This window comes from Anticarsia gemmatalis, chromosome 14 (assembly GCF_050436995.1).
Source record: "Anticarsia gemmatalis isolate Benzon Research Colony breed Stoneville strain chromosome 14, ilAntGemm2 primary, whole genome shotgun sequence".
NCBI classification, from domain to species: domain Eukaryota; kingdom Metazoa; phylum Arthropoda; class Insecta; order Lepidoptera; family Erebidae; genus Anticarsia; species Anticarsia gemmatalis.
The window spans coordinates 8,693,112-8,718,535 of record NC_134758.1 but is presented as its reverse complement, the minus strand read 5'-3'; the positions used below and the strand labels follow the sequence as shown (position 1 = coordinate 8,718,535).

The 25,424-nt window shown below is 32.2% G+C and overlaps 1 protein-coding gene across 4 annotated transcripts in view; it reads right to left on the bottom strand.

Moving 5' to 3' along the window:
• The window catches only part of LOC142978108 (allatotropins-like), a 36,976-nt gene extending 17,904 nt beyond the window's left edge, over positions 1 to 19,072 (bottom strand). For all 4 annotated transcript variants that reach the window (XM_076122396.1, XM_076122393.1, XM_076122394.1 and 1 more), the window contains exon 1: positions 18,934 to 19,072. The gene's annotated coding sequence lies outside the window, so the exon portion shown is untranslated. The remainder of the gene's footprint in view (positions 1 to 18,933) is intronic.
• Between the last annotated feature and the right edge of the window lie 6,352 nt (positions 19,073 to 25,424).

The following is a 25,424-nucleotide window of genomic DNA, read 5'->3' as shown; positions in this document are numbered from 1 at the left end:
AACATTGCTTTAGTTATAGCAGTACGATTAAGTCGTCGCTTTGATACGCCGCCTGAATATTCATGACCATTCTTTCAGTTGCCAAACGAAAAGCTTTAAATTCTAATGGTTTAGTCATTATGTTATTTCTCGTATCTTATTAGACTTGTAACATGTTATTTTTAAGCAGGCTAGAAAAAGATTACGTGCGAAAATTATAAGTTCTTCTATAATTCACTAGGTTTTACCCGCGACTTCGTCCGCCACCTGAATTTTCCCATGGGAATGCGTAATTTTCCCAGGGTAAAAAGTAGCCTATGTCCATTCTCGGGTATCAAAACATATCCATACCAAATTTCATGCAAAATGGTTCAGTAATTTAGGCGTGATTGAGTAACAGACAGACAGAGCTACTTTCGCATTTATAATATAACTAGCTGACCCGCGCAACTTCGCTTGCGTCACATTTTTTGTTGCTACTCTGCTTCTATTGGTCGTAGCGTAATGATATATAGCCTATAACCTTCCTCGATAAATGGGCTATCTAACATTGAAAGAATTTTTCAAATCGGACCAGTAGTTCCTGAGGTTAGCGCGTTCAAACAAACAAACAAACAAACTCTTCAGCTTTATAATATTAGTAAGTATAGATTATTATGTAGTAATTTTATTATTGAACAAACCTGTACTTATGACGAGCATAATACTAGTAGTCTTTTAATAAAGCGGTCTACAAACAGTTCCTACAAATAATGTACATATACGACTAGTCAAAGTTGACGTCAAATTGTTCGTATCTTCAAAATGTGGAGTTAATATCAAAACTTAAGTGGAATATTGCATACCATTGTAAATATACATATTATCATCTCAAACCTCGAGGACTTCATCTGTTTAGGGACAACGGTACAAACATCATACAACGTACTTAACTTTAAGTAATGTTACTTAGAAAGTACCGGTGTGTCAATAATACGTTACATATTTTCTTGTTTTGCTTTGGTATGGGCAAAAACTTAGTAATAAACGTTTTAGTATGTTCCTCTTTCGTAATTCTAACGAAAAATAACAAGCGTGTTAATACAGCTTTTGCCAATAACATACCAACTCGTCGTTTTCATCTCAAGATTAACTCCGCACTCTTATTGATATCGTAACACTCACAAATGTCAAAAGTATTACGGAACAAGAAAAATATTCATATGAAAAAATATGTTAGAGGAGATCTCTCGCTAACATTTCCGTACAAAGTGAAACAAAAACGCGAAGGTACCACAATATTAAAACAATGGCACCCATTTTGTTTTGTGTCAAACCTCATTGTGGCCTATACAAATTCCGCTAAGAGAACACAAAGCTGGCACACATGTGTTTTGTGTATATTGGTAGCAATTAAAACCGCGTATTACGTACTTTATGGTCAGTGAACACCCCTAGAGGTTTCCGAAACAAATAGAGAAATTTCCGGTAACAAATTGTTTCCCTTACAGCCCGAGGGAGTAAAAGACACCAATGATATTTATTTTTCCGTTCAAATCATGAAATACGACTAAATAAACGTTGCAAGTCGTTAGTACACTAACGATTTGTATCGTTTAGAAAGTGGTTTTATTTCACCGCGGTATTCTCTCGAGTAGTTTTTGCAAATACATTTAATACGCTAGAAATGAAGCACGATTATGTTACACAGTTTGCTAGCTCACTAGAGATTCCACGACTCAAAGGTTAATAGTAGTCCATTAACTCACTTATTGACCCATGTACTAATGTTACACCCATTGTTTAACTATTAATTAAGTCTGTTATGCAATTAACCCGTTAACGTAAAAAAATAGTTTTAGCATTATAATGAAGTGGCGCATTTTAGAATACAGGTATTTTACGAGATAATATACTTGAATGTTTTATACATCTTTAATGAAATTGCTATGTTAAAAATAGGGTATTACACGAGGGTGACCAAAATAACTCATTATTTAATTACCCAGATATTTTTAACCTCAAAGGACCTTTTTGATATTGTACTTAGATATTGATCTGCTTTTTTTGAAATTCAAACAGAATAAATGAGGACCAAAGCGAATATAAACCCAGTCAAGTGCAAATGTATCCTGAAATGAACCTTTAAAATTCATAGAAATGAAACGAATGCGGAGAAAAGATCGCGGTCTTTTTGAAAGTATTAGATTGGTCAAACCTTTGAGTCTGAATAGAGCTTAAGATAGAAACAACCTTTCACAGTTTTCCTTAGAAATAAAACTGCAAGCTTGAGAGCTATTGCTTTGTTTGAAGCCATACAGAGCTGTGACGTACATACGAGTATATAGAAAACGTAACAGGCTATATTCATTGCCGCCGTCTTCACTATTTATATACGATAGGTAGGTGTAAACATACAAAGCAATTATAGATATTATATTGTTATATCCTTAGGTAAACATGTCACCCACCTAAAATTGATTACATACGTAAATATATTTATAATCACCCCACCGCGAGCCACATGGGATCCATACTGGTTTTGACAAGTACGAGCAACGTTCCTAAAATTGACAACTACCTGTCTATCTGACCGCCGTGCACGAAACATGTGCGATGCTTTTAATATAATTGAAAACTATGAGGAACTGTATATTATGTGTAAAGACTTTGAACAAACTGTTCACTAACTTTATAGTTTGAAAGTCCGTGAGTGGAAGCGTTATTTTTGTTCCTAATTAATGTTTTACTTTTTTAGCTGACTGTTATGTAGTGCAAGTTTCACTCAATAGACACCCACGCAAGTGACTGAATAACCTATTCTTAGCACACATTGTTAATAGAGTGTGCGCGCATCCATACATTTGCACTGCACCTATCAGGTTTATACGAAAGGTTTTTTTATAATCAAAGTCAAACGTACATATTATTATCTGTTGTAGAAAGCAACAATGGAAAATATAAGAATCATGTAACGAAGAGGCCTAGAGGTGAAATGATTGTTATACCAAGAACTGTCTCTCCCAGTTATTAACATTTTAATAAAGGTACCTTTTTAATTTTTTGTAGATTTATCATCTTAACAGCTTTATTGTTTCCCTTGGAAGGTATTGTGTCTTGAGGTCAAAGCATTTCATAAAACGCTGAGAGCAAATTCACAAAAGTCCCGCGAAAACTTGGAACATTAAAATTCGTGGCATTCTAGGTATTATAGTTGTGATTAATCTCACCTTAAAAGGTTAAGAAAGGCTCGCTATTTTTGGGGAGGCTGGTACAAAGGCCAGATTTAAACTTTAAAAAGCTGACGGTCTTAGAAGTTGTTGTGACACTTTTCTTGTCTTGTTATACACAAAGGACGTGTTCGTACATTTGATTGCCTCTATTCTAAAGCAACAACGTTCAGAAAGAAAGAACAATGCCGTGAAAGAATGCTTCTCCAAGAAGCCGGCACCTTGTAAAGTCTGAATATTTAAGCACGACACACGTTATACCGTAAAATACTCGTAGAGATTCAACTTCTCCCACGTCGAAATGAATAACTTCGTATGATTAACTTGTTGAATAATATTAACTGTAATACTTCGAGCCTATTCGCTTTCATGAGCAACTATTAAGTATTTAAATAAAATAAAATATAGCTTTTTGACCTAAAATAAACCGTGGTTATTCATGTGATATTTTTATACTTGGTACTAAGTGACAAGCGTTAGTACTCATATCATTTTACTAGACGTAGTTGGCGACAATGTTCACACCTGTTCACATTAATATACAGAGTCATACACGCTTAATACAAGTGAACATTTTTATTACACGAGACTCTCGTAGTACTTTGGCTCGAAAGATTCCTACAATGTTATAAAATAAAGTCGATGCTTGAAAATCTAGGATTTTGTAATACATTGGTAAGGGTATTTTATTTTACTTTTAGGATCAATATCTCGGACTTATGACCCTTTTATTCATATTGAAGTTATGTTATTCATTTTGAGTAATCGTAACATTACATTAGTTCTAAGTAGAAAAAAACTAGAGTAAGGAGTACAACATTTGCATCTATTTTAACAAACGATTTTTCAAATAATTAGAAAGTAATGTTTCAACGGTTACCAGAGTAAGTCATGAAAATTATGAAACACAATTATAATATCATTTTGATTTTACATTTTAATATTAATAGTATCAATTCTGAATATATTATTTTGAAGGGAGTACCGACCCTTGTAATTCATTTCAAATTCAGACTAAACCACCAATTCTTAAAATGATCGGTCAAGAGCTATAAAACTGAGATATTACATTCAAATCTTATTGGAGTTACCCGCAAAGTGTGGAAAATTTAAACGGTCATACAGATTGAATAACTAAAGGAAGGGTGGAATATCTCACCCCTAGTTATAGCCATGGGATAACTGAATATCAATGTGAGGATACTGGTTTTATTACTGCCGATGATTGACATGAAAGCCAAACGTCCTTTGTGAGGTGAACGTATTTCATATCGTTTTATTTTTAGACTATACGTTGTAGTTCAACAGTTTTCTGGTGTCTATAGTGCATCTTGAAGATATATGTTTATTACCTATGATGATATATAATCCTATCCTAGCATAAACATCTCAAAATGTGGGTACATATTTGTCTTTTCCATAATATTAAATCACGCTAGCATAAAATCATCCATTTGTTTTAAGAGTCATAAAGATCGTAATTCTCGTATGCCTACATAAAAATTCCATTCTATTATTTATTGTTCTTAGAAACCCGTTAAAAATACCGTAGACATTTCTTCTCCATTTCATTTCGTTATATTTAGTTGATTGGCGAGACATCAATGTTCGTCGCCAAACCACTAATGTGGATTAAGATTTTATATAAACGTATATAAGAGTAACAAGATATTATTACTGATAAGATATTTTACTTACACGAATTAATCTTTTCGAAGAATATCATACAAAGTTTTCCTCGAAAGACATTATGATTCTAGGTTGAAATCGCTTATTAAGAAAGCAATTTATAAGGCAGTTTAGTTGTCTTATTTTGGACTATTGTTTATAGAAACCTAGTAAATAAACTATGAGGAAACACGGCCTTCATGAAACCTCAAATTGATTCCCACGTGTAGTATTAACTACGTAATAGATAGTAATTAAAACGAGACTCCAATTTAACACGCCTACAAAACATAAGGTGCGACTTTTATTGCTCAGGGGGATTGATTCTCGCACATAAAAATATTGTTGTTAAAATATGATGTTATTAAAGTTTGCAATAAAGGCCTTTTGCCAGCAAATTTTAACAAATATTATCCGGTTTTACAATTACAACACTTTTAAGAATTTTATTGTATATTTTATTAGTGAATATCTTAATATCAAAGATCATTTCATTTGAACTCTCGGCAACACAAAAACTGCTTTGCTTTACTGCCCAAAACTTCTAAGCATCCAATTAATCCTCAGAAAAGGTTCACGCGATTTCCATAATTAAGTACCTAAATAAAAACAAAAACAAATGTAATTTTGCCCTTAAAGTTCAAAAGCGTTTTTTACAAAATGAGATAAGCTTTCCTCGTACATAAAATTTTGAGTGTTCGCTAAAATTCGCCGATTTTGATTTTATTTCGATTGAAATTGGTTTCTATTATAGTTTCCGCGTATACAACACGTAAAATAAATATGATTTCGATTAAGGAAAGTGTATTTTACAGTTTATTTTAAAATTTTATCGGCGTGGATATTAAAATGTGTATTAACGAGCGTTTCCAATGTTTATTCACCGTTCGAAAGAGATTATTAAAATTTACAAAGAATAAAAACGATGATTTTTATCGTTAAACAAAACGGGGATTATCTATGCAACTTAATCATTTATCGTAGTAACGATCACTTGTGCATGATGAGTACAAAATACGAATTTTGATACAAAATATGTGTATGTAATCGCGCTTTATCTATTATCCATAAATAAATGCAGTTATATAAGTACTTAATGCAGTATCACCAAATACATACCACAATAAAATCCCACCAACCACTAAAGTACCTCAATTTATCCCCTAACCTAACAATAACTCAAAACTTGTAAAGTTACGATAAAAGTGGAAACTTCTGGATCCATTTGACAAGAGTTTTATCTCTCACACACTTCCGTGTAAAGGGCACAAATAGTCAAATGACTCCCTTGACAGTCATTATTTGACACTTTCCAGTTAGTTGCGATAAATGGACAACACATGGGTGTGTTTCTCTTTATATCACCATCAGTTTTTAGTCATAACCACATCAAGGATGTGATTATTTGGGCAGTAATTTGTCTTAGGGAAGAGTCATAGTAAACTGAAGTTATAGTAAGAGTCATAGTAAGTTTTACAGTAGTGATATTCAAGGATTAAACTCGATTTTCCAGCATTTCTACGAAAATTTAATTGCGAAGCTAAAATTTGTGCAGTTAAACGGAATCTATTTATATTTTGATATCTAAACGTGAATAAATCCAACGCCCACAGTGAACGTGAGCAAATCAAAATATCAATTTCTGCATCAGGATATTGGCTCCAGTAGCTCGGCTGCTTGTTTACCAGTTGTCTACGTAATGCACATAGAAGCCGTCTCTAAACAGAGGTTCCGTTGACTTGTCATCAGAATCTAGTAGCCAGAATATAGGTATAGTTGGGATTGTATTACTTTATAGTCTTACAAAATTAGGAAACGTTAATTTTACTTGTATTTTGAAAACAAATAAACTTATAATGAGTACTTTAGTACTTATCCAGGAAAATTGACAACCGGAAAAACCAAAAAGAATATAGTATCAAATTAAACCACTCCACTTCCATGAAATAGGAGCCAAATTAACGTAGGCCACACCCGCCGCAATTTAAATAACAAGGTACTTTTATATCATTAGATATAAACCCGAATATAAAAATGAAAAATGTGGCATCATATCTGCCATCTATCAAAGACGAACCGGCCACAGTTCACTCAAAAATAAGCGAACAGAGGTCAAAAAACAGGGCGGCATATCGTCTATCTCCATTTTATTGGATTCAGTTTCAACGAAACTGCTATGAAACATTTTGAAATTGAAAGATTCCAATTTTACGTACATAACTCGTGTCTATCTGTTTGATTGGTATTTATATTTCGGGGCTCTAAAGCTACTCTTATTTCGCCCCATGATGAAGATTTCTATCATATTCACTGCGTAAAACACAAGATACTCTCGTTTTTCAAGAATAATAAAAACAGACGGCGAAACGAACGTCAGACGGTTGTATTGAAACATTTTAATAAACCGCAATTAGAAAGAAAATGATCATATAACATTACCAGGTTTCGTGCATAATAAATCTGAAAATCAAGTATCCCGTTCCCACTTGAAATTAATTCCATTAGGAATCAGTCCTGATTAAGTTCACTACGACCGATAATAGCTTCGTGTTACTAGAATCCAACTGCATTAAGAGATTAACATGATTTGATACGTTTCCCACACGAACTCACTAGAGCGACTGCCAAAGCGACTGGTTACATCATACATACCTATCTAAACCTACCATTCATAAAATATATAACCACACTCTCCTATAAATTCGATTAACGCAAAAACATAATCACTACTACAAAATCTAGTTTTTAAGTACCATAGCCATCATAAAATTACGAAAAATGCTTGTAAAATAATAATAAAAATTGTAAAATGTATAGGATTCTATAGACCATTGTAGTAAAATATATAACATTTCGATATATTGGACGATATAGAAAAACGGTCAAATATATTTTAGTAAAGTTGAGTTAACAATTACTTAGGTATTACTTTTATAGGATTGCTCTACATAGAATTACATTTTATTTTAACTGTATAATAAATTCACATAATATAAAGCCTAGTGCTATAATATTACAGTTTCTTTGCCATTTGCGACACTCGGTAAGTGTCGAAGTTACCGCAAACAATAACAACACTTAGTTTACTTTCCATTTTAAATGACTTCTAACTCGACTCCGATTAACTTCGTCCACAAACTTGCAGCTCTCGATAAAAGCGTCGCTCGGCGCGGGTGTTACTGCACTCGGCCAATGCACACTTTCCCAACCGAAAAAGTTATCCCCCGCCTGAATATTAAACTTGCATCAATACCCAGTTTCCTTTGACTAATTAAGATGACAAATTAAACCTTTGCGCCTCAGAATATCTAAGTAATCCAATATACAATTTTCATTAATGATTTTGCGCATAAATCTTCCTTTAGTCCAGCGAGTTGTTTGAGGTAATATTATCAAAACTGCAAAGAATTGTGATGGAAATTCACATATAAATAACAGCAAAATAAAAATGTTTTACCCTTTTCGCGCCCCGAGGGTTGAATTATCCCAAGCCATGACAAGAAAGAATATGCCAATCCATCGCGAAAATCATACCATAGGTATTATTGAGAGAATCTGTAAAATATATTACCGTTCATTTAGTTGTAACTCTTATATTATGAGTTTATGAGCTTATTTCTTGTTTACTGAATCCAAGTTAAGCTATGAGGGTACTAATAAATTTAGATTAATCTGTTTACACCAAACTTATTCCAGATTTGGGTTTACACAAGTTCACAACTATATTTTGATAGTTAACACCATATTGTAATAATAATATCACCTCAAATAGGGACCGAAGGGTGTAATCCGATAAACGCTTGAATTCTAATACTTATTTGCTTTATAGCTTTGAGTTAAGATCCGTAAGCTCAAGTTTAAAAGGATTAAACACGATATTTGACTATCCATATCGTAATTCTAAGTATTGGGATCAAGAGTATTCGATGATACTTATTTATATATTTTGACGGTAGAATAAATTTATTAGTTCCGATTGATGAAATTCCTTTGTCAAATTTAGAACTCGACTTAACAAACTCCTTCTCGAGAACGGTGTCTCTTAGATGCGTTCAATTGTTAAAGAACAAAAGATTTTTGTGCTAAATATAGCTCGATACCGACAGTATTCAATGATGTGTACTATTTTATTATTTAAAGGTAAGTAGTAAGCCTATTAAAGTGCCTTCGATATTCGATCACATTGATATCGAAATAGAACTATCAATTTAGTTGTTATAGGTTTACTGAAAATTGTATTTTCTTTTTAAACGACATTATATCTTCTTATTGTGAGACTAGAACAGTAATCATAATGGAATAGACTGTGTAACAATAATCTATATTGCATTATTAGACTCTTAGTACCTAATATTGAAGGTAGTACTGATTAGTTAATGGGTGATCTCAAACACGAACCGTAACCGCCACTCAACCTTAAAGGTGTCAAGTGTGAGTTGTCTGTTCATTAGACAATGATGAGCCTCTACCATTAATAACATCTAAGCAAACGCCGGCTCACTCCCCCGTTAATTGAAATCTCTCGCACTAAACAATATGTTGATACAAAGTGCTGAACCAGCGATTTTTGACAACAATTATTTGCTAAGAAAATTCCCTTGTATAGCGTTTGTTTTGTTCTAAGTAAATTAAAACGACGATACCTTCAATTCATTATGTCGTGAATAGTTAAATGTATCAATCATCTGCCCTCAGTATAGTTCGGTAAGAGTAAGTACTTTTAATTTTCAGTTTTACTTTATGAAAGAGTTGTTTCAGGTATCGATGACTTTAATATTTCCATACATAAGGTTGCACTTACAGGTCGTATAACACCGAATATTCAAGTAACCTGAATCACTACATAGTATAAAACAAAGTCGCCCATTTTGTCTGTAGTCCCTTCGTATGCATAAAACTTTAAAACTACGCAACGGATTTTGATGCGGTTTTCACTAATAGAAAGAGTATTTTCTCCGACAGGTTTTTATATATAATTGAAATACATTGAAACTATATTAGCTGAGTTATAGCGATTTATGTCCAAGAAGTCAGAAAAAAAATCTAATTGAAGATTGCATTTGTGCGTGCGCCGCTTATACCGTTGGATACAAGTAAGAACAATGTATAGCAAAAACATTGGTCTTTATTAGTTCTACAAAAAAGTCCGCGATGACATATATCCAGCTTTTTTATTTAAGTCACAAAAACTACTTTTCTGTATTAAAAAAACATTTAATTCGTTGGGTGATGCTTAACTGGTGATATAACCAATAATACATATATCCTTATCAAAATAAGTAAGTTCATCATCACGAGCATTTAATTTAGATTATTTTTGCAGTTTACAGTGTGTTATTTAGACATATAGTTTAGGAGATATCACGATATTAGTATTGCGGCACGGTACGGGCCGGCCGCGGCGGCGGGGGCAGCGTCAATAAAAGGAAAATAAAAAAAAATAACATGTATATCTACCTACAGGTAGTTTTTAATTGTAGATAGTCTTTAATTTTAAATATATGGGAAACCTTTCTCATCGTTAAAATGAAAATGTATGTATACCTTATATTATATTTCAAAAAATGTAGACAAAGTTAATCTTCTAAAAATAAATGTAAATAAAAAATAAGTAAAAGTAATAAAATGTAGAATGTAAATAATTTAAAAAGTAAACAAGAAAATAATAGTTAGATGTATATAACAAAAGTAGGTAAGTACATAAAAAAAAAACAAAAAATATAAAAAACGGTACATAAAAAATAAATAATATTAAAAAGTAGGTACTACGACTTTGATCTATACATATAAGACAAAAAAAAAATCTGTACATTATTTAAATATTTTTTCCAAAAACTAATAGGGGGGGCGATCAAAGAAGAGTCACAGAAACCAAAAAACATTTTAATATTTTAAACGCGGTTAAGGGAAAGAGAAGTTATTGTGAATTGAAAATTAGTATCCAATATGTGTTGGTGCGTTGACTGTATTTGTCGAAGTAGCGGGATACACGCAAACGAAGTTGCGCGGGTCAGCTAGTATAATAATATAACGTGAAATATGAAATGTGACCCGTCAATATATAGGGAAAGCTATTGTATCATTTTTCATCGTCACGTTGGTTCCTACAAAAGTTATAAGTCACACAATAACTTCGTCAGACCTGGAGGTCCATTACACGTTTTATAAAGGCACGTGTAGCCCAACCAAATGGTTTTCTAAATTATTCATAACCCTGTTCAAGCTCCGAACTACTGCAAAACTAAGGAAATTGAACAGCTCCTGAAAAAGCGACACCTGTCAGCTTCGATGTGTACTATAAATATAAAATCTTGCCGTTATGAATTCATTTCCTATTTTCTGGAACTTTCTTATGAAAATGTTAACTACAAACGTGTGTACTGTACAAGATGTTAATATAGCCGACAGAAAAGTATATAAAGACCTACAAAGTACAGATCACGTGCTTCCCTAGGGAGTGAGTAGAAATGTCACGTATAACATATTCACATTTTTTTCTTTTTCAACTAATCATTATAATACATGATTTCGTATGTCACTTGATACCTAATATTTAAATACATTTCTCAAAGAAGTTATAGAGGGTTAAACTATGAACTATGATACGCTTTAAACTTTACAGGTTTCAGAATATGAACCCTTTGTTACTTGATATTATGTGCGAAACCATTAGAAAATTTCTTATGGTATTGCACCGCTGACAGCTATCCTATATTTGTCTAAAATTTTGAGTTTGATTCTGATCTAAGAGGTATTAATTTTGGAAAGTTTTGTTTTAAACCTTATTTATTATTCTAAATTTACCTCTTAAACTTTAAGCCATTATTATATTATTGGAATAATTATAATTAACAAGCGTAGTTGTAACACAACTTTACAGGGTTAAAGGCCGCAAAAAAAACTATAAAACTTCTTGGAAACAAAATAATTTACAGACAAAAATTTTAGCTTTTTTGGTAAGAACCTTGTTCCTATTGTCAAAGTTATGAATAACCTACAAACTAAAACATAACGAAACATGTTTGTCTAATTAATAATTAATAGTTAGTCATTATTTGAAAGGAAAGTTTTCCGAAAACCCACTTAATTATCAAAAATATTTCTAAGTAACATAGTTTTCTTAAAATAAAAACTGTAAACTGTATATAAAGAAAAATAAATATATTAAAGTATTTAGTGGTCTATAGTTTTAAACTATATTTTATCCCGAGACTCTGTCCATGAGTTGCTAAAGCAATATTAATATCCTGTACGATGCTTCTTATAACTAAATCTTTGACGTATTCATGTAAAAAAGTTAAAGAGGTTAGCGTCAAAGTTGTTTGATCTTCCTTAAGGAAGTTATCAGTAAACTTTATTTGAAGAATTATTTAGCTTTTTTGACAATGTTACTATAGATTGTCTCAAAGTATGTCACAGTTATTCTTTCAGTAAAGTTATCAGGCGATTAATAATAAAAAAAAAAGCTAAATAAGTACTCTAGCATTAGTTAAAAACTTTCAAATAGACAGCCCCATAATCATAGCTAATACTGATTATGGGCCCGTAGGCTTAAATTCGGTAAATTTCCCTAGTTTTGGGTAAAATCTATCCGTATGGTTATTTTTATTTTCCTGTTATGTTCCTCCAAAATTAACAAATTTCGTGTTCCTTGTACAACTGCTCGTATTGCTCAATTACATGTACACGTCATTATAAACGATTCTTGTGGAAAATCAGTGCACTTACTTCCTTCCTAGCAGATTTCCGCGTAATCAAATCTAAAGTGAAACGTCATTATGTTTTTGATAAATTAATGTTAATATCATGACACTGGTTCCAAATATGAAAAGTGTTAAAAGTTATATTGAAAAATATAATGTGTGGCGCGTCTACATTCAATGTCTGCTTTTTTTCCTTCATCGCAGGCCCAGTTATTTTTATTCGTTCCCACATCACGCCGTTTTTTATCAAAAAACGTTTTAATTATTAATAAGCGGATGCGTACTTTACCCTTTTTTAACAAATTCTGTTTCGCTGTTCAGTTGGTAATGAAAGAAAAACTAAGTTCGTGAAATGCTTAATTTTCCGGTAAATATACTGTATCCGCTCTGAGGTTGTTTAGTTCCGAATATTTAAAGCACTTGATATAGTCTGCTATTTTTTAATACTAAAAGGCTCGGTGGTTGTTTGTATACTATTAAAACAAACTTGTTAAACATAGCATAAAATGTTAACGGTGCTTGCTAAACACGTTTTTTAAACGCCGTAATTTCCACGAAACATTGCACGTGTCTATAAAATGTATGAAACTTTATTCAAGATAAATATAACATCGCTTTCGTTAAGCACATTTCTATTAGAATGTTTGTTTGTCGTATGGACAACAACCGAGACCGACTTTTAACGTGCCCTCCGAAGCACGGAGACGCCCAGTTCAATTAAATGCGATTCAGTTCAATGCGGTCACCCATCTATGGACTGACCGCGCCAATGGTTGCTTAACCCACAGATCGTTTACCTACCGGTGAGCGCAACTGGCTATGGGCGCCTTAATGCCTCAATTAGAATGCAAAACCTTAACCTCAGCATATTAGACGATTTCGAAAAGGTATGTATGGTTCTGATAAATCATATCAGTTGAAGTTTACATGTATAATATTGTTAGCTGTAATAAAGCTAAGTGTTACAAGATTTAATAGAGCCTCAATATAAATCAAATTATTAAACACCTGCTACTTGTACTCTCGAGAAATTTTGATCAAAATCACTAATAGTATGTGTACATCACTGCCACAGACAGACTGTTGCAACAATCCATTTGCTAACACGATCATATATTTCAAAACCGACTTTTTTATAATTTCTCAGTAACAGAACATATTTGTGTTCCAGGAATAGAATAAAGTATATTATCGAAAGTAATACAAAATACACACATTTTATTATGTTGCTACGTTTCAGCCATGTTTCGTTGTAAATAATCAAATTTCATCGTTACCGTCGTTCTTTTCAAACGAAATGTATTAGCGAGAGGTAAAATGTTTAGGCGCATATACTAATGAAGATATATTTGTTTCATTTGAATTATAACAAATATACCTAAATATATAATTAAACACAAAAAATATAATATACTTAGTAAAAAAAAGTATTTATTTTAACAAGACTAAGTATTCCTTAAGTGACACAAGTGAAGGGCTCTCCTTTTAAGTATAAGAATAACTGAAAGTAAATTTTTTTTCACGTCATTAATCCGAAAATAAATGTCTTCAAATAATAATATAATAAATATAAACGGATTCCTTAAACAAATTCCTCGTCGCTAATATATTGCTATGTAATGATATTGATATGAGGAAGATAATATAAGAATTATTATGTGACACGCTAGCAGTCATATTATGCCTTGAGGCGTATTCGTACAAGTTGTCATACATTTTCCCGACTTTTTTATTATTTAGATAATTTAAGGATTAAGGTCATAAAGAACTATTTTTAAAGTACTAAATGTACATAGTAACATTAGGTGCGTACTTGTAACCGGCGGTCCTGTATGACAAGATGTACGGGGGTAAATGAGACAGGGGAAATTTTAAAGGATTGTACCAAGTGGCCTTTTTTGGTCTTTGCTACCGCTATGGGAAACAGTCGTGTATTGTGTGTGTATGTATGTAAAGGTACATAAGCAAAGCGTTCGTTTGTAAAATGACTAGAATTTCAATAGTTCTCTCAAAGGCCAAAAGAGAAACCTTATATGCGACAGCAAATGTTTGGTTGCGGGAAAAATCCTGTACCTATATTGTTCACACTCGAACAAATTCTAACCCACATTGTGAAAATAATGTAGAACACCTTCAATAAAAACGTGTTTATGTTTTAAACGTAAACAACTTTATATTTTTTGTGTAGTGATAAAATATTCATGGCCGTGTTTAGCCACGGACAACAAAACCAAAAACTCTTACTTTTTATTAGTTACATATTTTAATAGATGGATGTTTCTGGGAAGCTATATGTACATATATAACGATGATTCTCACTACAATAACTTGTTTAACACACATCTAACAAAATGCGCAAATGACAAAAATCATGACTGATGATTTTTTTCACTTTATAACCATTTTAAAACCAGTTTCGGCTATTAATGTTTTGTCGAGCTATATAACAAACCAGAAAATTAGGTAATACTTAGTCTTAAAGAGGCGTGTTAAATTCACTGAAAATAATACTGGGGTGTTCTGACATCGTAATTAGTGTGATTTTACAAATTCTTATTATATTGCTGGTTAAAAAAAGAAGTTCTAAATATTATTGACTAGTAAAATTTATTATGATAAATGAGCACTGAGCAGGTAAATAAAGTTTAGTTCTTTAAGAACACCTGTTTTCGTCTCAAATGATACTGCATTGAGTACATCAAATTGTCACAAAAACTTAAGAGCACTTAATGATCACACCTGCAGACTGCCCTGAAGCCATTTTGTTTTTTATTGAGATTGACAACTCGGGTACGGGACTATTATTAGGAAACTTCATCCCTTATCATTTTACACGATCACTTTTCTTTCTTATTTTCTTTTTTACCATCGATAAATCTCTAGCACTCAAATTTTACGGTGTAAATAAAAATATAAAAAATCGCTAGTTTTTTATGTTTAGTTTGATAACTAATTCCGCCAATGACACAGTTTTAAAAAATATTTTGAAGGCGTATTTTTTTCGACTGCTACGCATCCAAAGCCAAACAAAATTCCTATCGGTCTTTGGTAGTCTTCTTGGAAAATGAAATACTTTTCTCCCATCATTGTGGGAGACGCCAATAATTCGTTATTCGCTTAAGCTAAATTGGAATTTTCTAACAATGTTTTCACTCGCGGTGTCCATACTGACTGTTACTCATTTATGATTCAAGTAAAGCTAGATTGCTACTACGAGAATGATACAGCGGTGGACATTGCAAGAAGATTTTAAAGTTATTAGACCTGTAATAGAATAAATAATGTACTTGCATTTGAAAAACGCATTATGTCATTGCTAGCTGTGGTCATGCACAGGTATGAAGGTTCGTCCTTAACTCAAAGATTTTGTTTGTTATTTATAAGTTTTATAATAAAAAATATCTGCCTAAACTCAATAAACAGCTTCCTAAAAATATATTATTTAAAAAATTACTTTGTCAGATTCCTAGATATTAAGTTCTCCGTATTTGTACATATATTAAGCGCTCGAGTGATCAAAAATAAATAATAGTACTAAAACACTTACTTTGTCAACCGATATTAACAATTTAATAATGGCGCGTTTAAGATTGCGCCAAAAACTACAAAATTAGCGGAGTGTCAAAAATAGCGCTTAGCCTTTTTTATTTTAGGCACAGGTGTAGGCATTGAGTGGTCCACTCTTGTGCGGATGTGGACTCTCAGAATTCATTGATTTTTCTCTTGACTTCACTTGCTTAGATATCGTGACATGAGATATTGAAACTTATTCTTTTAGTTCTTTGCGTACAAATAAAGAATTTATTGCGATTTAGTCGACATATTTCTTTGTTTTAAAATAAAAGTTCATAAATCCTATTTTCTTAAAAAAGTTCCTATTTTGTTTTATTGTTGCTGGCTAGTTGTGAATTAAAAATATTTTAAGATGCCATTTACGAAATTTAAGAATATAAGTATAATTTATTTCTTTTCTTGTTTATGGCTGCTGTTAATATTCTTGACATTTAATGGCCAGCATTACTTAAAGCAGCGCTACTAAAGAGGTTTTATAGGAATTAATTTCAATTAAAACTGTATTCAGTAAAATAACGCTTTTTAAAATGAACCACACAACTAGCTTCTGTATTACTTTGATAGATTCCACTGTATTTCAGATACAATTCCGAAAAAAATATTGACCAGATAATAAATTGTATATGTGATTAAATCAAAAAAATATCCAACCCACCACTTTTACTACTATGGGTTAGCAATGTAAAAAACATTGTTAAATTGGTGTAGAAAAAATATTGAATATCAGAATTAAATTTCCTTTTCTATATTTTCCCTCATTACACTACTTAGCTAGAAAACATTTCTCCGTGCTTGTTACTAGGACTCTAGTCTTGTGCAAGTAGAAATTTTAGTTCAGGTAAAGTTTCTAATTTGTTTGTATTTTAAAACTTAGTTCGTTCCTTGTATGCAGTTCTATTAGACTTGGCATACGTAGAATCTTCTGTAATGTGTGATTCCTAAGTATCCCTTAATTTCGCTGCTCAAGAAAAGAGGTTGATAAAAATAATTATGTTTTAGAGATCTAGTATTTTTTGCTTTTAATTTTAAAAAATAATTGTTACTTTCTTTGCTTATTGTGGAAATATTTCAAATGATGTGTCTTTGATTTATGAATTTAAAAAATAAGATGATATGAATTCTTGCGATTCTTTTCTTCTTCTGATATTTGTTGCTTTTGGAAGCAATTATTTAGAGGCGTGAACATATTGTAATAAAGTTAAGTTATGTATTAAAATATTTTTACTCATATTAACTTTAAATATAATTATTTATCTAAATATTATTCGTATTACAAAATCCGAAACCAATAAATCGAATCTATCAGTAATCTAAATTGTGCCCTTTATTTAAGGCTTTTGATCCTATTATGGTGTGCCGTCACCATGTTTTTAGTCGTGAATTGTTCATGACAAGCCGGCAGCCGACGGCCCGCGCTCCTGTCACCTCTCATACCCTTTCCATTGTTTAGGATTTATTTTTAAAGATACCACTACCCCAGTGATATTTCACCACGTTGATTATTTTATTTGACCTAAAATTAATAATTATAAATACCTACGATTTCCATTTTATATAATTTAAAAATTGTTTAGTCTATGCCCTAACTATGCTGACTATTTTTTTCTGCCATCTAAGAAAATGCCATCTATTGTTTTAGTTTTTTTATATAATTAGATAAACCTCAATATTTTTGAAATATTTATATGTGAAAAATACTTCTTAATACGTTTAGATCGCCGTCTAATCCATAATTTAGTTTTAACCTACGTTTATAAGCCGACCATCAAGCAGATTGAGAATTCACACGTACTTACGTCAATTTAAAACTGAGAGCTACTTATATTGTTAAAAAGGAGTTTCAAAAGACTGATGTACAAGCGAATACGTGTTAAAAGAGCAGTCTTTTGATGAAACGTTTCAGTATTATTTGCCCGCAGCAAAACCGAATTCCTTTGAGCTTGTTTAACTTTCTTGATTGTACAATTTGTGATAGAAAATACCTCCGTAACAGTATCTTACAAGTTTTAACTGGTAACGTAATTCATACTGTTGTACAATTTTGTATGTTTCCTTTGTAATGTTAAAATAATGACTATGAATTTGTTACTTCAAAAGTCCGCTTTTAAATGTCCGGTGTTATAAACTACAAGCATTTAAAAAATAATGTTAATAGGTTTAAACTGTTAAAATTTTCTTATTTCTGTAAAGCTGTGTCTCATGAAACAAAGCTGGTTTGTATAATTCTTAATTATTAAGCTGCCTAGCTTCATTATTTTGTATTTATCGAATATTTCTTAAGTGGTATTATCAAAAAGCTTTAATTTAATTTAATCGTATGAAGCAAGGTGTTAAGTGGATCGCGTCACATAGGTCAGTAGGCACCCTCATACATCGTACACTCCATAGTCGATTACTTATAAATAACTTTTCACTTGGCCGTTATTTTATTTCTTCGTTATGTGTAACCACAGTTTAACGAGACGATCAATAAATTATGTTTATTTTTAATCAAATTAAACAGCGTCGGTGTATTAGGGACCTTTAAATGTCTCTAATTACTTGTTATGCGAAAACCTACGTACTTGTGTCTATATACTTAATTGGAACCAAGGAACAAGAATTAGGCAAAAATATTCGTCCTAATTATCCGTTAACTAACTTTTTGAAACACGACAAACAAACAAAACCGATCAGAAAAATTCAAAAGTTGTTTCGTTACTGCAATATTTTGATCCATAATTTATTTTTACCACAAAGTATGTAGTATGGCCTATCCTAGGTCCCTAGAAGCAGCCTACAGGGGTCACTTATGAACTTACCTGTAAGTTTGGGTCGTCCGTAACTGTTCGAGGAGTGCACTGAAACACTGTGTGCCGAGGTGCGCGTGTTGCGCGCTGTGACGGTAGTACTCAAATGGCTTCAGGACACCACACGCCCCGGTTATATACTCATGGGGTAAGCGTAGCGGTTGGTGGTGAGCTTCTACGCCGCGCCCCGCGTAGGCGTGCGTAGGCCCCGGCCTACGGCATGCTGCTACGATTATTATGTTGATGTACCAAACTTAACACTAATTAAGATTTTCGATGAAATGCACTTTTTCAATGATTGATTAGTTACCTTTTAGACGCTGAAAGGTCAAGTAATATTAGACCTTAATCAAAGAGAAAGAGAATGCAAGTCGCTTTTTCTTTTTAGTTGATTAAGAAGCAATTTTGTTCAAGATATTTTCACTTTTGACGTTATTTCATGCAACTTCAGGGTACCTATTAAGGTTTTTGTTTCTAGTTTAATTGAAAGGCTACCTTACACGTTGGAAAACGGTATCCTAGGTCTAATCTAGACTTAACTATCGAAACATTGGCTTAGGGTTTAACCATATTTGGAAGTAACTATACCAATTCCGTTAATTTTATTTTACTGCACAAAACAAATTCACAAAATGTGAACAAAACACAGCAGTTAAATATGATAATGCGTCGCTTACGCCGTTTTAATACTGATATAAAAACATTAATTTAAGCGGATCCAAATGAAAGTTAATATAAAGATCAGAACTCGAAATGCTTTGAGTCCAAAGGACGATATTTAATGTGTTATTAAATTTCTTGCCTTTGAATGTTTTTCATTTGAAATACGATACTCATCGTTGTTGTTTTTTAAACAAACTATGTTTTTCTTGCAAAATTAAAAGGGTATTTTTAATAATGCATGTGAATATTAAATTCTAAGAAAACTTTTCTTATAACATAAAAAATAATTTTAGTTTTTATACAACCGTATTATACCTATACACTTAGCTAAAACTTAGAGTTAAACACTTTATAAGCTTTTTTCAATCCCTTTTTAACGGAGATTGGTTCCTTAATTTGTTCCTGTACCTAATAGGAATCTTGTAAAATGTTGGATTAAGTTACGATTCTTCTTCTAGTAACTTATTAGCGTAATTAAGCACTCTTCCTGTAAAATTAACGTATAACAAACATTGAAACTGTTACAACAGACATATTTCATTTACACTTGAGCATGTTGTGGTAATCTATGTATATTACAGCGATGTAATTAAATTAAAAGCCTGATAAAGGAATTTTACTAGTCTTCTATTAGTCAAGTTTCGTATGCGTTTTATCGTAAATCAACGAAATTGAACGACGTTTTTAAAAACGAAAATATTTTCAATTTTCATTAAGTATCACCCGTTTTTAGTTTATAGAAATCGGAAGACGAAAATTATATGACCATTATCTGATTAACATTTTAAAGATAATGTTATGGAACTTAAACCGCACTTGACCAGCCTAACCTAGCGAGGGAGGGGTACCTTGTCTTTGAGGAGATCCTTGCCCAGCAGTGGGACAGGCTCGGATTAAAAAAACGAAATACTTAGTTAGTCAAACTTTTTTTATGCTTACTATTTGTAACCTCATAAACCTTTTCTAATTTAAGTCGTACATTAATAAATACGATAGAAATTAGTTATTAGATTATGGATGTCAATTTAAAAATATTTTTACTTGCATAGATCATGTTAAAACCATAACAGTTTCAAACAGAAGGTTGTATCAACTTCCCGTAAAGTCCTGTGCTCTATATTTTTCTTTCATCCCGGGCCGGTGGCCAAAAAACTAAAAGTTTTATCTACAAAATCGCTCAACGAGTTCCATTGGGACTTTTCTAAACTCTTTTCAGAAAGGCTATACTACCTATTCGTATTTTTGTTGCAATAAAAGATGTGACAGTGGGCGAATGGAATAATATGATAGAAGAATTAAGCTACATAAAATATGCTCAATCTAGTAGTGAGACACGAAACCATTATAATTATTGTGCTTGTGTCAAACATTGCTAATAAAGAGCAAAGCTATTTAAAGTTGGCTGAAATTGCGATTTTTTGCTTATTTAGAATACGTTAAAACTACGGGAAACTGAATGTATGACCAGCCAGCTTTTAAGCGTGACATTGTATGAACATGTGTAACTATAGCTTAATTACAGCTGGCTTGATTGTTATAATAATGGTTGCCGTATAGAATGTACTTAGCTCATATTTTGTTGATCTGTATGCTTGTATGTCTGTTATCCTTATTTACCAACACGGAGTCTACAGTTTTCAGTAGTTCTGATAAAAATAGTATAATAAAAGATTGAAAATATATGTAGGAGGTTTGATTTGTTTCTATTTTCAATACTAATTGGTATACCAGTTCCTGAGTTTTGCTGTAATCTGAATATCAAAAATATAGCGTGTTATTTTGATCAAAAATAACATTAGATTAGCGTAATTCTTTTTACTGGAGAAATATTGGGTCAGTTATTTTGTATTTTAGCAATACAAACATCGAATTTAACAAGCTCAATTTTCTTTAAATGTTATTTGCTTTAGATACCTAACATTTTTAATAGGAGTTCGTAATTTTTCAATGTTCCTTCCTAACAATGTGGGCGAAGTAATGCTCTAAAGTTCTTACGTACATTTGAGCAGCTTAAGTCAAAACTGGACCATAAAGGTCAGTTGTGCAGAAAAGCATAGGCGTCGCTAGTGAGACGTAAGTATCCTCATAACCGACTACATGACAGCTCTATCTTTAGGACAATTGCAAGATGGCTATTGTAGTCATATACTATAGAAAATCCGTTCTGCGTATGGTTCTAAAATACTCGCAAAATCTTTACTGAATATATCTTTACTAATAGAAGACTATATGAGTATTACATGTAAGATGTTTGCAAGGATACCAAGTGGGATTCTCTGGTGTCTATCAGCACCTATATAGAAAACTTTAAGAACGTACTTTATCTAGTGCAATTAATTATCTTATATTAGGTCGGGGAAAAAGTCTTTTCGCATTATAGTATGTATGAACTTGTAATAAAATCTTTTCCCTACACAAAAAAGCTCGATATTTGGGTACCTCACGAGCTCACTGAAAGAAACCTTATGAACCGTGTACTCATTTGTGATTCTTGAAGCCAAAGAGATTTTATTACAAGTTCATACATACTATAATGCGAAAAGACTTTTTCCCAGACCTAATATTAATACTTTTGCTTGATTTGTTAGTATTTCTCACTGGCTAAAGATGTTTTCCCTCTCCCCGAAATCGCCGGAACGGCCTCTCCTTATGATTCTTGATCTTCTACAATAACAATGTAATTGTGATCATATAGATAAATAAGGTAATCTTTTGTTTGCTGTAATGTTACGGCGAAATGTGTACAGCTCCTATAAATTGTTATTAATATCTTGGTTATTACCGCATTTCTGGCAAATAAATGATTATGATTATGAGGCTTTGGATGAATTCTCATCTCCTAAAAAGACATACATGCCTGGATTAAATTGGCTAACAATCGGTGCTTTAAAAAAAATGTGTTGACGCGATATACGATTTCATTGAGCGTTAATTTCGCCTTCAAAATATATGTAAATCCGGTGACAATATAAACAATGAACTTGAACTCTTCGTCGTATCATGTTGGGTTTCATTTCGATCAGGCTTTTTCAGGTAACGATATATACACCGATAAATTAATCCGTACGGTAGTAAAAATATTTATACCGCATTTGTTTATATATATTACTAGCTGACCCGGCAAACGTTGTTTTGCCATGTAAATTAAAAAATATATATTGTCACTTAGGGGTATGAAAAATAGATGTTGGCCGATTCACAGACCTACTCAATATGCTCACAAAATTTCATGAGAATCGGTCAAGCCGTTTCGGAGGAGTATGGCAACGAAAACTGTGACGCGAGAATTTTATATTTTTTTTTGTGAATCTAAACCATTCTCAGATTCCCTTGAACACACACAAAAAAATTCATCAAAATCGGTCCAGTCGTTTAAGAGAAGTTCAGTGACATACACACTTACAGAAGAATTATATATATAAAGATAGAATACGAACACGCATTTTACCTTAAAATGCCTCACGACCACGCCGAAACTTTAAGCATTTTAAGGTAAAATGCGTGTTCGCGTTAATTCCCGTATTCTATTATACATTAAACATGCAACGCGAGAGTTTAAAAAGTATGACCGCATTTTTTGGTTTTATTTTCCGTTTTCTATAAGTTTAGTATCGATCTGGAGTGAAGAGAAAAGAAATTTGACTTAAATTACATTTCATTTTAAGTTTCATGTCTGTGTTAATTGTTTGGATAATATAATCTTGCGGTTTAAATACTTACCTAATTCTAAGAACTGCTTGATTAATGAGATGTAAACATCCTTATTAAAGCTATACTCAGCTCGCCTTTCGCATTTTAATAAGTGATTTAGGTATTTATTATCTACATCCATACTTAATATTATAAATGCGAACGTGACTCTGTCTGTCTGTCTGTCTGCTACTCAATCACGTAAATTACTGAACCAATTTGCATGAAATTCAGTATGGAGATATTTTGATACCCGAGAAAGGACATAGGCTACTTTTTACCCCGGGGAAAATGTCGCATTCCCATGGGAAAATTTAGGTGGTGGACGAAGTCGCGGGTAAAAGCTAGTACTATTATACAATCTACTCGTATATGTATGGGGTAAATAGAGTTCATTACATAAGTGGTGAAACCGATTGGTGAGTCATACGTAGTTACTACGGGTACTGTATGTAACCCACACACTTGATAAGATGCATTTAATCACTATTGGAGTGCTTCTACGACTTAATAGCTGTCCTGCTAATGCTTGACTAAGAAATAAAGATCTAATCTGATGTAATCTCGAAAGTATTTCCATATACATATGTATTAACTATATTTTAAGTTATTTAAAGTAATTTTGAGAGAGGAATTAATAATTTTGTATTTAATTTGGTGCTGTATAACTAACATTTCTTTTTGAAATTAATACATATTACTGGGCTAAGTTCTCTTTAAAAGTCATTTTTTAAAAAGTATTTACTTGTATTTTGTCTGTTTTAGGATAACATGGCAAAGAATTCTTGCGTGCCTCACATTTATTTTCCTCTTTTTTGTCAGGCATAAGATCCCACGGAAAATCATTTCGCAAACGGCAAAAATAAATCAATAATGAGTCTTAAGTAATGAAACCAGTTAAACGTTTAAAAGTACCTTCAAACTTTGTGTCGATCGTCTCACTTTTAAGATTTCACAAACATGCTCATTGCTTGCTAAATTTATGAAGTATCGCAACATTTTTTATTCGCAGAACTTTTGTAGAATCAATTAATTTCTCATTCTCTTTACACGTGATGTCTTACTTAACCACTGTTTTCACTTCGCGGAAATTGACGCTAATGTTTATTTTGATTTTTTTGCACGTTTCACGGATTATGACTCATGCTTAATATACAAACGTAATGGAAGGGCAGGGAAGGACGAACGAGAAAAATGTTAACTACTATTTTGTCAATCCTATTTTTCAATGAGTCCACCCAGTACTCAGGTTAAAATATTTCAACAATAGTCGCTTAGAATTAATGAGATCTTGTACAGTCCGCAAACCCTCTAACCAAAAGTGTGTTATTTTAATACTCCTTCAAAAAGTGTTTTAAAGTACAACCAAGCATGAATTATGTAAGATTTCCTAACACATAATTACAACCCCAAAAAGCTCCCAAAATTCCCTAATAGATAGTAGATAAGCGTTGGAACAAATTCGCGTTCCCTCCGAACAAGCGAAGTACAACGTTATCTTTGATTTCTCTGGCGGCCGGGGACTCGTCTGCTACCTATCAGTCGCCCCTATATACCATTATGTGATATTCCCAACAAGGGACTACTCGCTATGGCTACGTCCCACTTACGTACTTTATTTGTTCCGTACGGAAATACTGTCAAAGGGTAAGTGTTTTTGATTTATTTTTTGCTCTTATTTCCTTTTATTGGGTTTAAATATGCTTCTTTTACACGAAAAATATTTTTTCTTTGAATTAAAGGTCCTAATGTGTTTTTCTTTACATATACATACTCGTATTACCTATTTTAGGTAGAACATCGAGCATAATTGTTATCATCAACAGTATAAAAATATTATTATTATTGATTAATGACTAACTGTAACCACTTGGTGATAACTAGGACAAATTGAAATAGTTAAGCATCTGAGTATAATAATTTTAAACAGATGAACAGATCAAGCGAAAGAGGTGTTAAGCATAAAGATAAACAAGATAAATCTCTTCTTTGCATGTGCTGTTTAAAGGTCAGTTCTGTAAAATTTTACAAAGTAATTCCTGAATCTTTTATAATGTAAATGGTGTGATATTTCACGGCTATGTTGTAGCTAACATAGACTGAAAATAACTTATATTAGCCAGCTACAATGTTGCTTTATTGCAAAGTTT